General features: G+C 38.1%; 1 pseudogene; it reads left to right on the top strand.

The window, feature by feature from the left end:
- The first annotated feature begins 332 nt into the window (after window positions 1–332).
- On the top strand, window positions 333–22,273 carry LOC122747621 (annotated as a pseudogene).
- Window positions 22,274–23,005: the final 732 nt, after the last annotated feature.

Below are 23,005 nucleotides of genomic sequence, written 5' to 3'. Positions count from 1 at the left end.
CTCACTAATTCACAGTCACAGATGGATTTCTAAAAGACCAGACAACTAACATGCAAGAGTATGGACAGCATTGGGACAGAGCCAGCCAAGTGGAGATAGAGGCTGAAAGATAGATGGGCAGATATCACTGTTTCAGATGCCTAGAGTATCTGAAGGATGCTGAAACTCTGGAAGCCAAAGGGATCAATATAGGTAGTCTATGTTTTCCTATCATCAAGTACAAGCTACTCATATAAGATCTAAGAAGACAACAGAATGGAAATGAGTAATCAGGTCCAAGGGATTAAGATAGGAATAAATATTAGGATCCAGGAATCAAGTAGCTTAAGGCAATGGCCCTACAGAGTGGACACCAAAGTGAGTCAGAGCTTAAGGTAATATTTGCCATATTTACCCTATAGCATATCACTTATTTTTTGCTGGCATTAGTTACTCTGCATCTATGACTAAGGATAGGATATAATTGCAACTATCAGAAGCCCACAAATTAACTCTGGTTCTATATGAAGGACAGAGGTTCTACTGTTATGATGATATTCCTACAGCATTTCACTTAAACAAATGATTAAACTTATTGCCATGACTCACTTGTTTTTGTTGCCAGTCCAGGCTTCCAGATGTCACAGGACATAGCAATACCTTCTGCCAAGATGTTGAATAGCTGTGCTAAGACTTCCAGGACCTAGGCCCAGAGGAGACCTTGAACATTTCAATCCTCAGAATTCTTCCCATATATTAATACCCTCTTTGGACTCATTTTCCAATGGTTAGTATATTCCTTCCCCTCTTAATCTTCCCCATCCTAGTGATACTGAACACCTGCCTGCTTAAAACAAACCTCCTTTCTTAAACCTATATAACCACTCATTCCCCATCTATGTGAATTCTATCCCAATGTCCCAACTCCAGTTCCACCCAACTTTTCCACTTGATCCTCTGGAATTCTTGTTTCATAATTAGCAAACTTCCTTTCATTTTAGATCTCTTGCTCTCTTGGTTCCTTCCATCTTCTGGGACTCAATGAAACCTGTACTCTCTCTACATAACACTGAACCCATGGGCATCTTTTTTGATATTGGTTTCACCTTCTCTCATTTCCTTTGACACACGTCTTGGTAGAAAAGTTTGAGTACTTGACCAATTTCTACTCCCAGACTCTCCCTTGACTATCCATCACCAGAAACCTCTTTTCTTTTGTAGGCTATTTTATTCAAATTTATCACTGAAACTAGAACCTACTAGTTCTTATCAAGCCCCAGGATATTCTCTCTCCTTTTTCAATGTGTTCAGTGCCTGGCTCATCATTTCCTAATCAACCTCAGCTCCTACACTCATACTAAGGGACTTCAACATACATGTTGATAATCCATTAAATACTCTTCCAAATTCCTCAATTTACCAGCTCCCATGACCTTTTCAATGCTACCATGAACTATACACTGACATGGTCATAACCTTGAACATGACTTCACCCATGTGTCTTATTTCCACATTCAAGAACTTTTAAATTCCTTTATCCACCCTCTCAATTAAAGAATGGATAAACAAATTGTGAATCATAAATGTAATATAATATTATGATGCTGTCAAAAAATGAGCATTATGCATATGGAGAAGCAAGCAAAGACTTACATGAATTGATGGAGAATATAAGAAACAGATCCAGAAAAGATACACACACACATATACAAACACATATATGTGTAAGTATATTGTATATAATATGCATAATATATAACATAAACAATATGTACACAATGACAACAATAAAAAATGGAAAGAACAATGACCCTAAAACAAGCAAAAAATGTTGCAAAATGACCCCAAAGAAGATATATGAGATTATAATTCACCCTATTTCTTTGATGAGATTTGGATCCAGAGGAATAAAATACTGCATATAATATATTTTGGAAATGTTTGTACAATTTTATCGATTTTTTTCTTATTCCTCTTTTTTCTATTTTTAAAAAATATTCCTTATATTGTAAGAGATAGGTGGCAAGAAGGGGACATAAGAGGGATAAAGAGGGAAGTATAAGTAATATTTAACAATCTATAAATAATTTTACCTAACTTAATATTAAAAAATATTTCATCTAATCATGATCTTTTATCATTCTATCTCTAAGTCTTACTACTCCTAAACTTATTTTTAATACTCATCATGACTTTGAATCTATCCAATTAACCACTAAATAAACATTTATTAAGCACCTACTATGTTCCAGGCACTGTGCTAAGCAGTAAAGATACAAAAAGAGGCAAATAGCAGTTCTTACCCTCAAGGAGCTTACAATCTATGGAGGAAGACAACATGCAAATAAATATATGTATACAAACAAGGAATCATTAACAGAGGGAGGTGCTAGAATTAAGAGGAATTGGGAAAGGCTTCCTGTAAAAGAGGGGATTTTAGTTGAGACTAAAAGGATACCAGGGAAGCCAGGAGGCAGACTTGAGAAGGGACAGTGTTCTAGCCATGGAGAGCCAATCAGAGAAAATGCCTGGAGCTGAGATGGAATGTCTTCTTCATGATACATTCAGGAAGCCAGTGCCAGTGGATCGAAGAGTACCTATTTGGCAATGAGATGTAAGAAGTCTGGAAAAGTAGGAGGGGGCTAGGCTGTAACAGGCTTTGAATGCTGAGCAGAGCATTTTATATTTGATCCTGGAGGTACTAAGGAGCTACTAGAATTTATTAGAGGGGGAGGGATGATATAGTTCAGATCTAAGCTTTAGGAAAAATCATTTTGGTGGCTGAATAGAAGGTGGATTTGAGTGGGGAGAGAACTGACATAGGTATACCCACCAGTGTGGTATTATGTGAGATTAAAATTGGATATTAGATCATAAATCTACCCTACTTAACCTTTCCCTTAATTTATCTCCCAGACTAGTAAATGGAAGAAGCTTCTGGTTTTCTAGATAGAGCTTTTATTGTATGGTAGTCACAACGTGATGTTGATTAGAAGGATAGGAAAGTAGAAATATAATACAAATCGTCTTAAGTCTAGGCTTAGTCTATATTCCGTATAAAACTCACCAAAAGCGGAAGGCCACCTTTGGGGCGAGAGACCGAGTCAAGCGCGTGCTATTAACCGAGAGCCTGGCGAAGTCAAACTCCAGTCTGAGACTGTCTGTGCAGCGCAGCCAGGAGACCAGCGGAGCAGGAAAAAAGGCCCCACTTCCATTCTCTCCTTGCCTTTTAAGCTCACACCCCGAAGTCGAGTGCTCAGCAGGCAATCTGGCGTGCATCGCAAGCAGACTGGTGTGCATAGCTCATGCTGTTGGTCTCCTCCCCAAAAGGGTGGTCCTAAAAAAAAAAAAAAAACTGGCGTCTCTCCATTATCTAACGGACTGTTAAAACTTTTTACCACATTCCCCCCTTTTGTTCCTCAAGAAACAAAATATTTCCTTGATGGAACACTACCTTTAATAGATAGGAATCTAGGCCTTTCTCTCTCTTTACCAAATTCTTATTCTCCTTAATAAATGCTTAAAATTCTAACTCTTGCTAAAGCTTATAATTTATTGGCGACCACACATTAGATATTTTAGACAGTTTAGCTAGAATTTTAGCCCTTAACAATTACAATAGTCTAGGTGTGAGTGAGGTGATGAATGCCTGGACTAGAGAGTTAACAGTGGAGACAGAGGAGAGTAGAAGCTGTATTGGAGAAACTTTACCTTGACACACCTTGGCACCATATTTACTATAGAGAGTAAGAGATAGTGAAGAGTCAGGAATGATTCTTAGGTAACAATCCTGAGAAATGAAGAAGATTGTATTGCCTTCTACTGTAATAGGGAATAGGGAAGGGATAAGGGGGGAAATCATGAATTCCATTTTAGACATGTCTAATTTAAGATGTCTATGGGTCATCTAATTCAAAACGTAGAAAAGGCAGTCATATATGAAGACTGAAACTGGGGCAGGGTAGGCAGATTTGAGAATCATCAATATAGAGATAATAATCAAATCTATGGGAGTGGATGAGATCACCATGTAGAGGGAGAAGAAAAAAGAGGGTCCAGAACAGAACCCTTATCACTTCCCCTTAGTACTTTCACAGGCCATCATCCTTGCTCTGGCTACATTCTCCTATGTTCCTCATTTCCCATCCTCCCTTGTCTTATCCGCCAACATAACTTGCTAAACAACCACCCTGGTTTACTCTGACCATCTTTCCTCCTTCATTCCTACTCACATGATGCTAATCAGAACTGGAAAAAGTAATTAAACTCTACTAAACAGATCCACTAAAATTTTGTTATCTAATCTCAAGTGAGACCTCTCTGCAACAAAGCAATCTGTTTACTTCTTCCTAATAAATATCCTCTCCCACTAAACACAGGAGCTGTTTCAAACCTTCTCTCCTTTCCTTAAGCCTACTATACTACTGTGTCACTGTACCTGAAGAGCTGACAACCTCCTCACTGAATAAGAAACTGAGGCCATTTACCAATAGTTTCATCTTCTTTCCTTTATTTATTCCACACCTCCATCATATCAAACCTCCCATTCTATCTCCACCTTCACTCCAATCTGTGATGAAGAGGTAGCTTTGCTCTTTGCCAAGTCCAAAACCTTTACATGTAGCCAGGAGTATCCCGAAACCAGCTCAAACATGATTTGTGAAAGGTGACTATTAAATTTATACTGTGAACATTTACATTGCAGAAGTCAGCAAACACTACAAATTACTAATTGATTTACTGTTTTGTTGATTGTCTAGATTTAAGAAAGAGATGGCGAAAATGTTGATAATTCTGTTTAAACTTAAAAGTATATAGAATGTATGTTTTTTTTTCAGAGAGCCTATTGTAACCAGTTACCAGCACATCCCTGCATATACCCAAATTCTTATTCCTTTATATCTCCAATAGAATGCCCCACTATCATCCTCCCTCTGCCTCCTTCCCTCTCCCTCCCTCCCTCTCTCTCTCCCCACTCCTCTCTCCCCATTATAATCATCATCATCAATCTACTCTCCACATCCACTTGTTCCTTTCCTGCTGCCAATAAATATGCTCACATCCATTCTTTAAAAACAAAACGAAACAAAACAAAAAACCAAAACTAACCCCACCAGATCTTTTATCCCCTCTAGCTATCTAGCATCCTATATCTCTCCTCTCCTCTGTTAAACTCCTTGGGGTGGGAGGGGGGAAACTACATTTTTGGCCTCTACTCCATCTCTTACTGGCTGCTGACCTCATTATTCGACTTTCCAGTTCTCTCCAAAGTCACCAAAATCTTTACATTTCAAAACCTAGTGACATTCTCAGTCTTTATCCTTCTTGAAATTTCTATAGAACTGACACTATTCACCATATTTTCCCCTGGACACTATCTCCTTTCTGGATTTCCATGATTCTTTCTTTTCTGCATTCTCCCTCTTCCTGTCTAAATATTCCTTTTCTGTTTCTCTTTCTGAATTTATGTACAGGCCAGACTTGCTTTGGCTGGGGCCCAAGCCTTTGTTCCTCTTTTCTCCTTATACTATCTCACTTGGTGATCTCATCAGCTCCCATGGATTCAATTATCATCTCTATGCAAATGACTCTCAAATCTATATATTGAGCCCTGGTCTTTTTCCTTAGCTCTAGTCCTCCAACACCAACTATCTGTTGAAAAATTCAAACTTGATGTCCCATGGTATCTCAGACTCAACATATCCAAAACAGAACTCACTATCATTTCCCCCCAAACCCATTCCTCTACTTATCTTCTCTATTCCTATTGAGGGAACAAACATTGTTCCAGTGACCTGGGATTACATCCTCAAGGCTATGCCTAACTAATCACTTTTAAGCATCCCACATATCAAATCGGTTGCCAAATTGTTATTTCTATATTCATAGCATCTCTCACTTTGCCTCCTGTCTCCCATTCCTACCTCACTTTTGCCTCTTAGAATCCCTAACTTCCTTCAAAACTGAGCTCAAATTCTATTCTCTCCAGAAATCCTTTCCAAGCCCCCAGATATGAATGTTTTCCCCTTTAAAATTATAAACAGTGGGAGGGGGCAGCTAGGTGGCACAGTGGATAGAGCACCAGCCCTGAACTCAGGAGGACCTGAGTTCAAATCTGGCCTCAGACACTTAACACTTACTAGCTGTGTGACCCTGGGCAAGTCACTTAATCCCAATTGCCTCACCAAAAAAATATATATATATAAGCAGTGGATAGGGTGCTGGATTTGGAGTCAGGAAGCCCTAAATTCAAATCTTGCTGTAGACACTTATTAGCTTTGTGACCCTAAGCAAGTCAATTAACTTCTCTCAGCCTCAATTTCTTTGGTAAAATACGTAATAGCATCTACTTTCCAGATTTGTTTTGAGGGGCAAATGAGTTAAAAAAAAATATAAAGGTCTTCACAAATCTTAAAGAACCAGCTTATCTCATATATATTTATTTATGTCATTTGAGGGCAGGGACTATTTTTGCCTTGTTTTGTATCCTGAGAGCTTAGTACAATGCCTGGCACAGAGTTTCCATTTGATAAAGCTCTGTTGATTGATGTAATGATGGTAAATAGAGTCTCTGACTAAGCAATCCAGTGGATAGAGCACTGGGCCTGGAGTTAGGAAGACTTGAATTCAAATCCAGCCTCAGACACTTACCAGTTATTTAACACTGGGAAAATCACCTCTTTCTGTTGACCTCAGTTTCCTCAAATGTAAAGTAGGAATCACAATAGCATATCCCTGAAAGGGTTGTTATGAAGATCAACTGAGATAGTATTTATAAAACAATTGGCATATAGTAGATGCTATATAAATACTTATTCCTTTCCTCTTGCCTAATTAATATAATTTTAAATAGTTCTTCCTTACTGTAGAAAACACAATTCAGTACTGGGCTGTGGTACATGATCTACTCAGTTTATTATTAGCCAGGTTTCTGCATTACAGCTTATTCCAAGCACAATGTCCTTTCAATTTCTCTCTAATATTAACTCCTTTGCTTATTGCTCATTTGCTTTATTGGCATTAAAATGCTTTCTGTCCTTCCTTTGAAACCAAAACACTTAATTACCTCCCTTGCACCAGGGGAGATAAAATTTCCTAAAATAGAAAGTTTTAAAAGAATAGACAAAGAGAACAGCTTTTCTCAGGTTAGTGCATTTCACCAGTCTGAGAGAAGATATTGTCATCCCTAAGCTTCAGTGAGAAAGAGGAGTTGGGGGAAGGTATGGAATGGAGAAATCAAACAACTTTCTTGATTTTTCTAAATCAGGCCTTCATACTGTGAGCTCATTGTTTTCTTTTAAATACCTGGTTTGTGAAATCTGAGATCAGATGCACCTATATGTAAATGTAAAAGCAAAAACCTGTTTCATAGCTAAATATAAATGAGTGTGTATGATCTACCATGTGTTTAATGTTGCCATGTGCCTGGATAATCGTGAAATCATCTAAATATCACTGCCCTTTTCTTAATCAAGAGCAGGATTCACCTTTAGTTATCTGATCAATTTGGGCCATGATCAGCATCTTATCAGCCCAAGGGCACCCAGACCAAGGAGGTGGTATGAAATAGGACAGAGAGCATACAGTGCATGCTCTAGGATAAAAGTTCAGCAGCACTGCTAGTGACGGCCAATATCTAAGCCTAACTCTCAGAGATGCTGGGTGCTACCCTTCTAGGTTTACATTACCTGTTTGCTTCTTCCTAGTTTACTTGAAGTCATTGAATTTGACCCCTTCCCTGCCTAGACCTATAGTATCTGCTTGATGCTTCTTCAAATAACTATCTAATTGTATAATCTTTATACACTGTCTTTATCCTCTGATATCTATCTCCTGCTTATCCAAGCCTGCCTGCCTTCTTCCTTCCTTCCTTCCTTCTTCTTTTCTCTCTCTCTCTTCCTTTCCCCTTCTTTCTTTTTCTTCCTTCCTTTCTTCCTTCCTTCAACTTTCTTTCCCTTCCTTCTTTCCCTCCTCCCTCCCTTCTTCCTTCCTTTTCTTCCTTCTCTCCTTCCTTCTTTCCTTTTTCCTTCCTCTTTCCTTTCTTTCTTTCTTCTCTTCTATTTTCCTTTGCTGTTCCTCTTCTTCTCTCTTCCTTTACTCCTTTCTTTTTAGCTTTTCTTCATTTCCTCTTTTTCTTCCTCCTTTCCTTTTCTACTTTCTTTTCTCTATCCTCCCTTGCTTTCTTTTCTTTTGTTCTTTATTTCCTTCCTACAAACATTAAGCACCTATTGGGTGTACAGTACTTTGCTAGGCATCAGAAGAGATAACAAATTTTAGATAAGACCCAATGTTTACCCAGTGTTTACTGTTTGGTAAAGATAGGATGAAAGAACAAATAATTGTGACAGACGATGTTACATTAGTGTCCAAATCCATGTCTTTACTCTTGCCACTGAATTAGAAAGATGTCTGGCAAATGACCCAGAAGCATGCTGACATGTCAGCATAAAATGAATACAAGAGATCATAGAATGGTATCTCTATAACTAGTAGCAATCTAAGAGAGCCTCTAGTCCAACCTCCTCTATTATAGAGAAGAAAACAGAGATTCAGGAAATTAAGTGATTCATCCAAGGCTACCCAGATAATCAGGAGGCAAGATGCAAGCAGCTGTCATAAATGGCAATTTAAATCTTATATCAAGAACCAAAATAAGCTCCAAATGGATATGTAAACTGAATATAAAAACTCATATCTTTTTTTTTGGCAGGGCAATGACTTGCCCAGGGTCACACAGCTAGTAAGTGTCAAGTATCTGAGGCCATATTTGAACTCAAATCCTCCTGAATCCAGGGCTGGTGCTTTATCCACTGTAGCACCTAGCTGCCCCTAAAACTCATATCATTAAAAACAAGTTACATAAAGACAAAAGGAAATACCCTTTACAACTTTGGTTCAGGGAAAAGTTCTTAGTCAAAGTGCAAAGTTAAGCACAAAACCCTAAAAAGAAAATTTCAATTGCATATTTTTTAAAAAATACCTTTGCATAAACAAAAGCAATGCAGACCTAAGTCTCAAGTGGAAACAATAGCTGTATTTTATACCAATTATAAATATCTAATAACTCTTGTTGACATTTCAAAATGGCCGCAGGGTCATATGTGCTGGTTGGGTTTTATTGTTATAGATTTAAAATGGGTGTAAGTTGTCAATGCACAGCCTTTATGTTCCATTGAGTTTACAAAAATAGAATCTAAATGAAGTAAAACAAGACATGAAAGATCAGTGATTCTGAGTTGAATTCAAAGGATGTGACAACATTGTAAATTACAAAACTTAATTCAAAGGAAGAAAAAGGAGATGGCGTGATTGAAGAAGTTGGCCTTCCTGGTTTTCATACTGATCATTCTAAAAATGGGACAAAGGAAATGCAGAAAATGCTGATAAATAATATCTCTCTAGTGCACCAATAAATATATGGAGTAAGTTTAAAAAATTACATAAAAGGCATTGTGAACCGAAAACCTTAACAATTTCTACAAGGAAGGGGAGTAAAAGAAAATGTCCTAGAAATGGTAAATTGAAGAATAAAGAAGAGTCAGACAGTCAGCAATCTTCAAATGAAGCCCAGTGGAAGGAGCTTACTCAGTATTTTAGAACAAATGATAAGCATGAAATTCTCACAAGCAACAAAGCTCTTCTAAGTTCAGCCCTAGAAACCAGCCTAAGCAAGTCTGTGGCTGAAGGGAATATTGAGAAGGCTGAAGAACTAAGTAATAAATGTGATTATGAACTTGGTTTAAAATTGCCAAAGCTGTGTCTTGTTTCAACTTTTTAAAAGTGAAAAAAAAAGATGCTGAAACATCATTAAGAGGCTCAAAAGAGAGGCAGGGAAGAAGCTTGCATAGGAGCTTGAAGTAAAGAAGAGATGTGAAAACAGAAGGAACAAGGAATGTGTAACTACACCTTAAAAAGTCCTTGAAAAGCCAAAAACATCTGTGATCTAACTACTCGAAAGGAATAAGAGAAATCTAATATAAGAGAAAATAAATATCAGATTAGTGGAAAAGGCTGATATCTAAGATTCATAGGAAAGTAACAAATATGTAAGACTGGGAGCTATTCTGCAATAAATCAGTGGCTAAAGGGAAAACATAAAATTTTCAAGAAAAAATTACTTCAAACTATAAATGATCCTATGAAGACATTCTCTGAATTACTACTAATAACAGAAATGCAAATTAAAACAATTCTAATATTTCACTTTGAACCCTGCAAATTGACAGATGACAAAAAACAGGAATCCTCAATATTAGAGACACCAGTGTTAGAGATATCAATATCCTATTGCTAGAGCTCTAAAGTGTCCTGATCATTCTGAATAACACTTTGGATTTACATGAGAAAAGTGATGTAACTGCTCATGCTCCTTGAGCCAGTGATTCTACTATGGGACTTATTCCCCAAGAAAGTCAAAGACAGAAACGGAGATCCAATATACACCAAAATATTCACAGCAGCTGTGTGTGTGTGTGTGTGTGTGTGTGTGTGTGTGTGTTAGCAAAGAACTAGAAACAAAAGGCATGCCCAGAAATTGGGAATCTCTTTGTTTGACACATAGTAGGTACTCAAAAATTTCCTGTTGACTGATGAATTAATATATGAAGATGATACATTACAATTGTGCAGTAAGGAATAATGAAAATGAAGAATTAAGAGAAACATGAGGATATTTTTTAAATGAAAGTGAAATATTCAGACCTAGAAGAACAATATACACCATGATATGAATGATATAAATGAAAAGATCAAAAACAGGAAGCCATATTATGTTTCCCCACTGTTTAAGGATTTTTTTATTAAAGCAAGAATTTTTTAATCCAAATTATGTTCCCTTGCTCAGCTATCAATTCTGTTATCTAAAATAGTGGTGATATTCTGAAATTTTCCACAGTAAAGAATTACAAAATTAAATAAAGGAATGCTTTAAATTTTTGTACTATGCTGAAAATTATTTTCCCCCTGGGTAAAGGAAGCTATATTCTGAGTAACTGAAAAACCAATAGATTTCGAAAAACACATAGTGACCTATAACTCTCAACAAAGGGGTGAAAACTAACTACTATAGTGCATTGCTATATACATTATAAGATAAAATTACTCTATATTGGATATTTTTACTTATTCTTTGCTACAAAAGACTATTCATAGAGGGAGGGGAACAAAAGGGAAGAATATCAAGAAATGACTATAATATAAAAACAAAACATACCAATAAAAGTTTTTTAATTGTCACATTCCACTTCTCAAAAGCCCCACATTTCACTCTTTTAACTAATGTTGACCTGGTAGCCAGAATCTTTGACTAGAAAAATTTTATTTCCATTCAGCAAGGATCTTTTAGTTTTTCCTATGTTTTTAGAATGTAGATGTTCATTTAAAAAGTAGATGTCCATCACCTAAACAAATAGTGATTCATGAATATAATGGAATATGATAAATACAGAGAAGCATGGAGTGGCTTAAATAAACACATGCAAATTCAATTAGGAAGTGTCATAAAAACATTCTACACATTGACTACAGTGTAAATAGAAGGAAAAAATAACCATAAAATAACTGAAGATGAATGTTGAAATATTACAATATAACAAATTTGGACAAATATGGTCCCACTGAAGAAATACCATATGAGAAGACACCTGCCCCTACTCCTTTGAAGAGGTACCATGTTCATGTGTGGGACCCTGAATATATTGTCAGATTTGGGGAGCAGGGGAGAAGTATATAAGTTTTCAGATTTTTTTCTCTTTTTCTTCTTTTACTTAAAAAAATATTTGTTATATGAGATGGTTCTCTGTGAAGTTTAGGTACTATAAAAACAAATAATATCAATAAAATTTATTTTTAATTTAAAAAATTAGTTGAATTCATTTAAATAATATAATTTAGGGCTGGGGATGGCCTAAAAGACATTCTGATCCAACCCCTTCTTTTACAGAGGAACTTAAGGCCAAGAGAGATTAAAGGACTTGACTACAGTTACAGGACAAAGGACAAAGTAGAAGGGCAAGTATTTAAGATCAGCTTCTAGGCGCAGCTAGGTGGCTCAGTGGATAGAGCACTGGCCCCGGAGTCAGGAGGACCTGAGTTCAAATCGAGCCTCAGACACTTAACAGTTACTAGCTGTGTGACCCCAGGGCAAGTCACTTAACCCCAATTGCCTCACCCAAAAAAAAAAAAAAAAAGATCAGCTCCTATACTTTCAAATCTGATGTCCTTTCAACTACATCACATTATAGTCTTCTCAGTCCTTTGAATGCCAGGTTCCAGGAGAAACTTTCCTAACAAACCAACAGAGCTTTTTCATTTTTGTTTATATAACTCCATTCAAATCCTGAAACTGTCTCCACATAAGGATTGTTCTTTCTCCACTCTAGTCTTGTCTATACCTATTGTCCAGCCTGGGTTGAGAGGCCTTCAGGCTGAGGGCATTCATAGAACAAAACAAAGACACACACATTAGAATTGCAAAACAAAATGCTCTGCAAATTCTGAAAGGAAGGGTTGTTACTAGGCATCAAGAAGGAGATGGCATAGGAGTTAGGCTTTGAAGGAGGGTCAGCAGGAAAGAGAAGGAGGAAGAATATTACAGACAAAGATATTAATGTGAGTTGACATGGAGGTTTGAAAGTGCAAAATCTTTTCTGTGAATACAGAAGTCTAAACTGATTAGAATGTAACTTGCATAAAAAAGTCAAATCAACAAGTTGACAAGTATTTCTTAAGGACCTACTATGTGCCAGGTATTATTCTAAATACAGTAAAAGACAAAGATGAGCCAAGACTGAAGAGTTATCTTGGAACTAGATTATAGAAAGTCTAGAATTCCAGACAGAGGAACTTAAATCTAACTTTGTAGGCAATGGAGAGTCACCGAAGATTTTTTAGAAGAGTGACATGACCAAATCTCTGCATAAGAAAGATTATTTTGGCAGTTATGAAGGATGAATTGGAAGGGAGAAATAGAAATATTCTGAAGAGGCTATTGTAATAGTCCAGATGGTAGTGATGAAGATATAGAACTAAACTAGGATCGTGACCGTGGGAGTAGAAAAGATGGGACATATGCAAGAGATATTACAGGGCAGGGGAAAAAAGTCTCCCTGTTCAAATCTTTCCCCTCTTCAATGTGTCCTGAAGGACAGGTTTGACTATGGCATTCCCCTACTCAACAAACTCCAATGGCTCCCTATTGCTTCTAATATCAAATATAAGCTCTTCTGTTTCATTTTTAAAGCAGGTCACAATCTGGCTCCAAACTTACTTTCCAAATATATGCATTACCATACTTCCCACACCTCCCATTCAAACCAAAGTGACATCTTTCCTGTCCCTTACACATCACACTCTATTTCCCATCTCTCTACTTTTGCAATGGTTGTCCTGTATACCTGGAATAAACTCTCACTTTACCCCTACCTCTGAGAATTCCTTGTTTCCTTCAGTAATCCAGTAAAGTATCACCTTCTACTTCAAGACTTTTCTGATCATTATACCCTGCACCCCCAAAAAAGATCCATTTTTTTTTGGTATAAATACCTAATATATTTTGCATATATTTAGTGTAAATATATTTATGTTCATGTATCCCAACATAGAATATAGGTATGTGTATATGTGTACATACATGAATATATGTATATACATAAATGTGTGCATGCATTTATATAATACAGACATGTAAATGCATATAATTTTGTGTAAATATAAATATGTATATAAATATAAATATGTGTATATGTATTAATATTTGTGTGTATATACATATATGCAAGGCATACACATATAAGTATATACATATTTACTTATATACAAATATATGCATACACATATACATATATATGTATGTGTATATGTGTATGTATGTGTGTGTGTATAGAGAGAGAACAAGGAGTGTTTCATTTTTGCCTCTGTATCTTCAGTGCCTAGAACACAATAGGCATTCAATAAATTCTTGATGAGTGATTGGCTGATTGGATCTATAAATGAATGAAAAAGGATGGGTAGAAATCAAAGAGAACTCCAAAGATTTGAATTTGGAAGAGTAAATTATAATGCCATTGATAACATATATGTGTATCTACATGCATATGTACATATAAAAAAGTATATGTATAGATACATGTATACACACACACACATATATATACCTACATACATACATACACATGGATGTGTATGTGTGTATAAAATAACAAGTTCAGAGTTAGATTCAATAAGCTCCATTTGGGACACATGGAATTTCATGTTCCAATGAGATAGTCAATTGGAGGTGTCATATAGACAGTTAATGATACAGATCAAGAACTCACAGGAGAATTCAGATTGGTAGATACAGATTTAGGCATTATCTACATGGAGGTTGGAGTCATAGACATGAATGAAATTGACAAGGGATATGGGAGAGAAGGGGAGGGAGAGAGAGAGAGAGGGAGGGAGGGAGGGAGAGGGTGAGAGAGAGAGAGAGAGAGAGAGAGAGAGAGAGAGAGAGAGAGAGAGAGAGAGAGAGAAAGCACCAAGAACAGAAGCTTTGGAAACATCTACCTTAAGTGTTCAGAAAAAGAAATAAGAAGCCAACAAAACAAAGAAAGATTGGTTAGAAAAGATCGAAGTAGGGGCAGCTAGGTGGCACAGTAGATAAAGCACCAGCCCTTGATTCAGGAGGACCGGAGTTCAAATTTGACCTCAGACACTTGACACTTACTACCTGTGTGACCCCTGGGCAAGTCACTTAACCCTCACTGCCCTGCAAAAAAAACAAAGAGAGATGGAAATACCAGGAGAGCATTATTTCTCTGAGGCCTGGTGAGTAGAATATTCAATAGGAATGTGTGGTCTGTACCTACAAATGGTTCCAAAAGTTCTAGAACATACTGTTTGCCCAACTAATACCTTACTACTGAGGAGGTTATCACCTGGGCTACAGGGGGAGCTAAGTGGCACAATGAATAGAGAACTGACCCTGAAGTTGGGAAGACCTGAGCTCAAATTTTACCTCATGTCTCACCTCTAACACTTACTAATTGTGTGACCCTGGGCAAATCACTTAACCCCAATTGCCTTAAACATCCAGGGTCATCTCCAATCATCCTAATAACATTTCTTGCTGGAGCAGCTAGGTGGCACAGTGGATAGAGCACTGGCCCTGGATTCAGGAGGACCTGAGTTCAAATCTGGCCTCAGACACTTTACACTTACTAGCTACATGACCTTAGGTGAGTCCCTTAACCCCAATTGCCTCACCCAAAACCAAAAACCAAACAAACATATCTTGCTACTGGATCCAGATGACTCCAGAGGAAAAAGTATGGCTGGTGACTTTCCACAGCCTTTCCTCACTTAAATTCAATTCAATATAAGTCATGACATCTGTTATGGTCCTCTTCAAGAACAAAAGACAAACAACAACACCTGGGCTACACTATTCTCTTGAACTTGGTCTTCCAAATATTACAAACAGAGAAAGGAAGCTAGATTTCTTGGCCTCAGAGGTAGAAGTAATGGAGTGGCAGTGTCAGGACAGCTAAATTATTCCTTAATCAAGTGGAGAATTCATTGGGTCATGCCAAAATACAGTACCAAGTTGGGACCCAGAGCCAAGTAACAGTGAGGACTAGAGCCAAAACTTGAAAGATGAAACCCAGGTTTTCATTGGTCTATTAACTTATATGAACTGTGAAGATCTGGGTTTTAGGAAACAACTCAATCAACCCTGAGCACTTTCCCCTTATAGAAGGGCTCAATCTTGGGATAATACTGTGTCTCTGCAGGAATGTATAGGTCCCTGGAAATCTATTAGATATAGGGAGTTACTGGAGAGACAAGGAGAATTGTCTTGACCTCATTTGGTGTGTGAGTCTTTTGTGCTTTGCATTTTTGTCCAATTAAATTAATTTTTTGTTGTTCAGTCTTTTCAGATGTGTCAGGCTCTTCATGACCCCATTTGGGGTTTTCTTGGCAAAGGTCATGGAGTGGTTTGTCATTTACTTCTCCAGGTCATTTTCCAGATGAGGAAACTGAGGCAAATAGCATTAAGTGACTTGCTCAGGGTCACACAGCTAGAAAGTATATAAAGCCAGATTTGAACTTAAGAAGGTGTCTTCCTGACGCTAGGAAGGGCATTCTATCCACTAAACCACGTAACTTCCTCCACAATAAACTAATATTGCCTTATATTTGATGTTATATAAACCTGAATGATTGTGTAAGAACAGCAAGATGTCTTTTTCTTTTTTCTGATAGACTCTTAGACCTGAGTCAGATTCCAATGTTTATAGAAGACATCCTTGTTCAAGGTATGATTAAAGGAGAATTCATGTAGGAGAAGCCTCTAAGCTTGAATCCAGTTTGTGTGGCACAATGTATAGAGCCCTGAGCTTGGAATTAGGAAGATTCATCTTCATGAGTTCAAATCCAGGCTTTGACACCTACTACCTGTGTGACCATGAGTAAGTCACTTAACCCTTAACCCTATTTGGTTCAGGTGACTCATCTGACAAATGATCACTCCACTATCTTTGCCAAGAAAACTCCAAATGATATCAGGAACAGTCAGAAAAAAAACTAAAAATACTCAAAAATTGTAATAAAAGAGCTATAATTCTAGTCCATGAGCTACAGAGGACAGATGGAAAGAAATCAGTGGTCACAGAAGGAATGAAGATATTTGTAAGAGCGGAATGATTAATGGATCAAAGCCTTGAAGGAGATAGGAAAGAATAGGATCAATGGAACTAGCGGTGGGATGCCCTTTACTATGAAGCAGCAATAGCATTCTGTACCTAGAAGGAAGCACAAAAGAGTAAGAGAGAATCTTTGAGGAGTAGAAGTAGTAATGGTCTCAGTCTTCTCATTGAAGTAGGAAACTATGCCATATGCAATAAGAGTGGGGGTTAGAGGTATGGTTAGTGGCAATAAAAGTGGGGGGTGATGGGAAGCTAGGTAGCATAGTAGATAAAGCATCAGCCCTGGATTCAGGAGGACCCGAGTTCAAATCCAGCCTCAGACACTTGATGCTTAGTAGCTGTGTGACCCTGGGCAAGTCACTTAACCCTCATTATCCCACCCCCCACCCCCCCAAAAAGTGAAAGGGATACTTGGGACAGTCAATGTGGAAAGTAGAAACACAGATGAAGTAATAAAATATAAATTTGTCATAGTTGCAAGATGGCAGAAGACATTAAATGAACAGAGAACAGGCAAGGTGAGAGAAACCTGCCCTCCCTCAAACCAAAACACCTGGGACACTCTGAAGATTGGGACAGTATAGCTTGGAAGTAGGGCCCCACTGTAAGATGGATTTAAAAGTCAAGTAAAAGACAACAAGATGAGAAAGCAAAGAAAGTTGAAAACTATAGAAAGTTTCTTTAGCAACAAGGAAAATCAAGGCACACCCTCAGAAGAGGATAACAAACTTAGGTTCCCTACATCCAAAGCTTCCAAGAAAAATATGAATTGGTCTCAGGCCATGGAAGTGCTCAAAAGGGACTTTGAAGAAAAAGTAGGAGAGATAGAAGGAAGATTTAGGGAGGTGGTGGAAAGAATAGAAAGAGAAATGAGAGTCATGCAGGAGAGTCATGAGAAAAAGTTAACAGTCTGAAAAGCCAAATGGAAAAGGAGATACAAAAGCTCTCTGAAGAAAATTATTGCCTAAAAATTAGGATTGAACAAATGGAAGCTAGTGACTTTACGAGAAACCAAGAAACAGTAAAGCAAATCCAAATGAATTAAAAAAAAAATAGAGGGCAATAGTAAATATCTCCTTGGAAAAAAAGCTGAGCTGGAAAGTAGATCCAGGAGAGATAATTTGAAAATCATTGGACTACCTGAAAACGATGCCCAAAATAAGAGTTTAAACAGCATCTTCCAAGAGATTGTCAGGGAAAATTGCCCTGATATTCTAGAAACAGAACGTAAAATAGAAATTGAAAGAATCCCCTGATCACCTCCTAAAATAGATCCCAAAAGGAAAACCTCCAGGAATATTATAGCCAAATTCCAGACCTCCCAGGTCAGGGAGAAAATATTGGAAGCAGCTAGAAAAAAAAAAGAATTCAAATACTTTGGAGGTACAATAAGGATAAAACAAGATCTAGCATCATCTACCTAAAAGGACTGGAGGGCATGGAATATAATATTCCAGAGGGCAAAGGAACTGGGCCTACAGCCAAGAATCATGTACCCAGCAAAACTGAGTATATCCTTTCAGAGGAAAAAATGGGACTTCAATAAAAAAGAGGACGTTCAGGCATTTGTGTTGAAAAGAACTGAACTGAATAGAAGATTTGACTTTCAAATACAAGACCCTAGAGAAGCATAAAAAGTCAAACAGGAAAAAGAAACCATGAGGGATATTAAAAGATTAAACTGTTTGCATTCCTACATGTGAAGACAATCCTTCTAACACATAAGAACTTTCTCATTATTAGGGTACCTGAAAGGAACACACTTAGACAGAGGTAACAGGTATGAACTGAATATGAAGGATGATATCTGCAAAACATTTATTTTTGCTTTATCCTTGTTATTTGTGGGTTAAGCAGGGTGGGGTGTCTTATGCCTGGTGCCAGATTTGGGCTCAGGGCCTCCTGGGTCCAGGGCTGGTGTTTTGTCCACTTTGCCACCTACTTAACCCATGATTACATCTTTAAAATAGGGTTGAGGGATAGGAACAATGCACTGGGGGAGGGGGAAGGGGAGAGTAAGACTGGGGAGAGGTAGCTCACCTGAAGGAAACAAGAAAAAAGTTTATGGAGGGGAGGAGAAGAGGGGGTAGGAGTGAGGGAGTGAGTGAACCTTACTAACATCAGAATTGGCTCAAAGAGGGAATAACATACATACTCAAGTTGATATGGTAATATATTTTTGCCCTGAGGGAAAGTGAGAGGGAAAGGAGTTGGGGGGGTGGGGTGGAGAAGAAGGGAAGGAAGGAAGGGTAGAATTGTGGAGGGGGCAGTAAAAAGCAAAACACTTTTGAGGAAGGTGAAGATGTTCTGCATATCTGCACATATATGACTTTTATTGAATTGCTTGATTTCATAGGGAGGGTTGAGGAGGGAGGGAGGAAAAAAAATTTAGAATACCGAATTAGCTCAAAGACCTTAGTCTCATCAGAGTGGGTTCAAGGAGGGAATAACATATACACCCAATTTGGAGGAGAGATCTATTTAAACCTACAGGAAAGTAGGAGGAGAAGAAGATAAGGAGGGAAAGATGAAAGAAGGGAGGTCAGAGTGAGGAAGGGGGCAGTAGTAGTAGTAGTAGTAGTAGTAGTAGTAGTAGTAGTAGTAGTAGTAGTAGTAGTAGTAGTAGGCGGCTTCTACCAGTCATGGACAACCATGGATTGATTAGTGCCTTGAAGAGCCACAGATCACAGTGTGGCTGTGCAGTCCGATACTGGAGCCGTAACTACTGCCACAACGAGGACATCGGAAAACTGCATTCTCTGTTGCCTGTCAGTTCCTGCATCTCATTTTTTTTTCTTCCTCCTGAGATTGAAGGCCCATCTCAACTGCATGCAAGCTGCTCCTGAGTACTGAACTCCATCAGGCATGGTCCTTGGCCATCTCCTCTCAGCTGCAGATGTCTATTCTCAGAGCCCTGAAGTCTCACTTGCATACGTCTCTGTAGCAAAGCTGGGGGCATCCAGCAGGTCTTTGGCCTGAAGCAAAACACTTTTTTTGGAGGGGATGAGGCAATTGGGGTTGTTACTTGCCCAGAGTCACACAGCTAGTAAGTGTCAAGTGTCTGAGGCCAGATTTGAACTCTGGTCCTTCTGAATCCAGGGCTGGTACTTTATCTACTGCACCACCTAGCTGCCCCATAAGGAAAACACTTTTGAGGAAGAATAGGGTAAAAAAATAGAAAATAAAGTAAATATCATGGGAAGGGAATAGGATGGAGGGAAATAGGTATGATGATTAACTATAGTGGCAAAATGTATGGTACCTACTTTGCTGGACTATTTTGAAGAAAATTCTTTGTCAAGTTTAAGGTCCTACATAAAAGTTATGATAAACAAGATGCTATAAGAAAAACCTGGAAAGGCCTGCATGAACTGAAGCTGAGTGAAATATACCATATACAAAATAATAGCAATAGTGTAAGATGATCTACTGGGAAACATGTGGTTATTTTTAGCAAGGCAATAATACAATATAACTCTGAAGGACTTATGAAAATTACAATCCATCTACAAAGACCTGATAGTATCTTAAAACAGATTGAGGGGCAGCTAGGTGGTGCAGTGGATAAAGCACTGGATTCAGGAGTACCTGAGTTCAAATCCAGCCTCAGACACTTGACACTTAACTAACTGTTTGACCCTGGGCAAGTCACTTAACCCCAATTGCCTCACAAAAAACAAACAAACAAAAAACAGATTGAAACACATTTTTTTTTGTAATTCCTTAATCTGAAGTTTTGTTTTTATCTGTTTTCTCTAACAACCTAGCTAATGTGGAGATATTTTCCATAACTACTCATGTATAACTTATATTGAATTGCTGGAATTCTTAGCGGTGGCAGGGGGTGGGAAAGGAGGAAGGAAGAGAAGTTGGAACACACAGTTTTAAAAAATTGTTGTCAAATTTTTTTTCTTGTAATTTGGAAAATAAAAATTTAAACAGAAAATAAATTAAAATTGTCATAGGTAAAAGTAGCTCAGTTTTTGTGAGTTTCTTTGGCAATACTCATTCATGTAAGGACCAATTTTTAATTGGGGAGTGTTAGCTAGGTGCCTCGCCACAATATTGGGGCAAGGAAGGAGATTGACAGCCTCCCTCAAGACAGAACAGGATTTATTTAACAAGAACGAACTTAAAAAAAAAAAACAAAACACAAACAGAATCAGTAGGATTAAGGGAAAGGAAATAAAATGGGGAAAGGGAAATAATACAACCTGAATCACACCAGCACCTAAGAATCAGCTGAGAACACACAGAAGCATCCTGTTGCCTTCCAGTTTCAAGCTAGAATGGCCAAAAACCTCCCTTTTCCCAGCAGACCCCAGGCTGACCACACACAGCTCCCAGACAATTGGCTGTCCACTCTAACAGTCACATGACTGCCCTCACTGGGATTCCAATCATTATAATTTTGCCAGGCCCATGTAGGCATCAGCAAGTCATAATAATGTGAGGTGCCAACACCATGGAGAGAGCTACAACCAGTGGGTGGAGCACCATGCCATTTGCGGAGCCCCAGGCCAGTGTCTGTGCAGAGGTTTTTTTTTTAAAAATTCTAGTCAAAAGATGGGGTCATAAAAACCTTAAATGACAATTAATTCTTTACAGTCACCAGGGAAAAGGAACTGAAATGCCTCCTAGTTAGCTATACCTCTGGTCTTGACTCACCCTGGCCAACCCAGTACTCTTGCTCCTTACTGTAATTCTGGTGTGACAACAATTAAGAAGGAAATGGAAAGTCCATGTGCACTTGTTTCTTCCTTCCCATTCTAAACTAATCTAAAGGGAAGAAACATTTATTCTATTACCCTCTGAGTAGCTCCTAGCCCCTTATAGATGTGACTTACACATGGCAAAAGCTTGGCAAATGGTTTAAATAGTGAGTTAATTAATTATCTGCATAGTCATTATAGTGAAGTTCAAGGAAAAACACAGACCTTTAACTATAGGTGAGCAAGGGAGGCAATTAGGCAGGGTCCAAAATTCATAGGGGCCTAACAGAGAAATTTTGTTAGTTATCCTTTATGTTTAAAATGCAAATATTCTTAATGCCAGAAACCCTGCACTGCATAAGAGCATTTACTTTTTGAAAAGTAGTTACATGTGTCACATAGGAGTTTTGAAGACTCCTATACATGGTCAGTAACCCTGGGTATGGGGTCAGAGGCAAGGGAAGGGAACCTTCCAACCAAAAGGTTGTATAATATTGAAAAACCTATCTAGGATTACTCAGAGCAAACAAACTTTATGAGTCTATGATGATATACAAATATTAATTTGCACTGATAAAGCAGTTGCAGAGAGACCTATGACTATGTTCACAAAATAAGGCAGATGAGTTACAAGAGAGCTTTCCTTTCAATCTTGTTGAAGAACAAGTTCCTTCAGGTAGAGGCCTGAAAAACAATCATTAACCTCCAAGAGGAAATTCATAAAAATCTTGAAAACTACCTGCCACATCCCCTTACAGCTGTCAAGGTAACAGCCAAGTGAAGATTTTTGCCCAAAGGCCCTTGACTGATTACCAGATTACCATCATAGATGACACAGGTATTCATCTGTCTGCCACACCTCCTTTTTACTGTACTGAACCTCCAGAGGGCTGATCAGCAATGATGATTGAAGAACCACCAGGTGTCAATCACCCAGCGAGGTGAGAGAGATCTTATAAAAGAAGGAGAAAAAAAAGGGGGGGGGGGAGTAGCTAGATGGCTCAGTGGATAAAGCAACAGCCCTGGATTCAGGAGGACCTGAGTTCAAATCCCACCTCAGACATTTGACACTAGCTGCGTGACCCTAGGAAAGTCACTTAAACCCTCATTGTTCCACAAAAAAAGAAAGACAAGGAAAGATCACAAACACAGAGGAGTTTAAGATCTAACTGGGGAGACCAGACATGCCTACAGCAAAGCACATAAGTCCACACTGTCCCATAACCAGGGAATTACATACCTTTCCTCTTCTTACAGGACACGGTAATGGAAACCACCCAAAGAAATGAGTCTTGACTTTGAGGAAGCAGCATGACAGAGTGACAATATTCTGGATTGGGGGGGGAAGGGTAGGTGGCACAGTTGATAAAGCACTGGCTCTGGATTCAGGAGGACCTGAGTTCAAATCTGACCTTACACACTTGATACTTCTTAGCTGTGTGACCTTGGGCAAGTCACTTAACCCTCATTGCCCTACAAAAAAAAAAACTAAAAATAAAAATATTCTGGATTTGGGATTAGAGGATTTAGATTCAAATCCTCAATCTGCCCCTTAAAGATATATGTATGTATATGTGTCTGTATAAATGTGTATATATGTATATACAACATAAATTACTATATTAA

This window comes from Dromiciops gliroides, chromosome 3 (genome assembly GCF_019393635.1).
Source record: "Dromiciops gliroides isolate mDroGli1 chromosome 3, mDroGli1.pri, whole genome shotgun sequence".
Taxonomy (NCBI): Eukaryota; Metazoa; Chordata; class Mammalia; order Microbiotheria; family Microbiotheriidae; genus Dromiciops; species Dromiciops gliroides.
The sequence above is the reverse complement of the archived record's forward strand: the minus strand, read 5'-3'. Positions and strand labels throughout refer to the sequence as shown.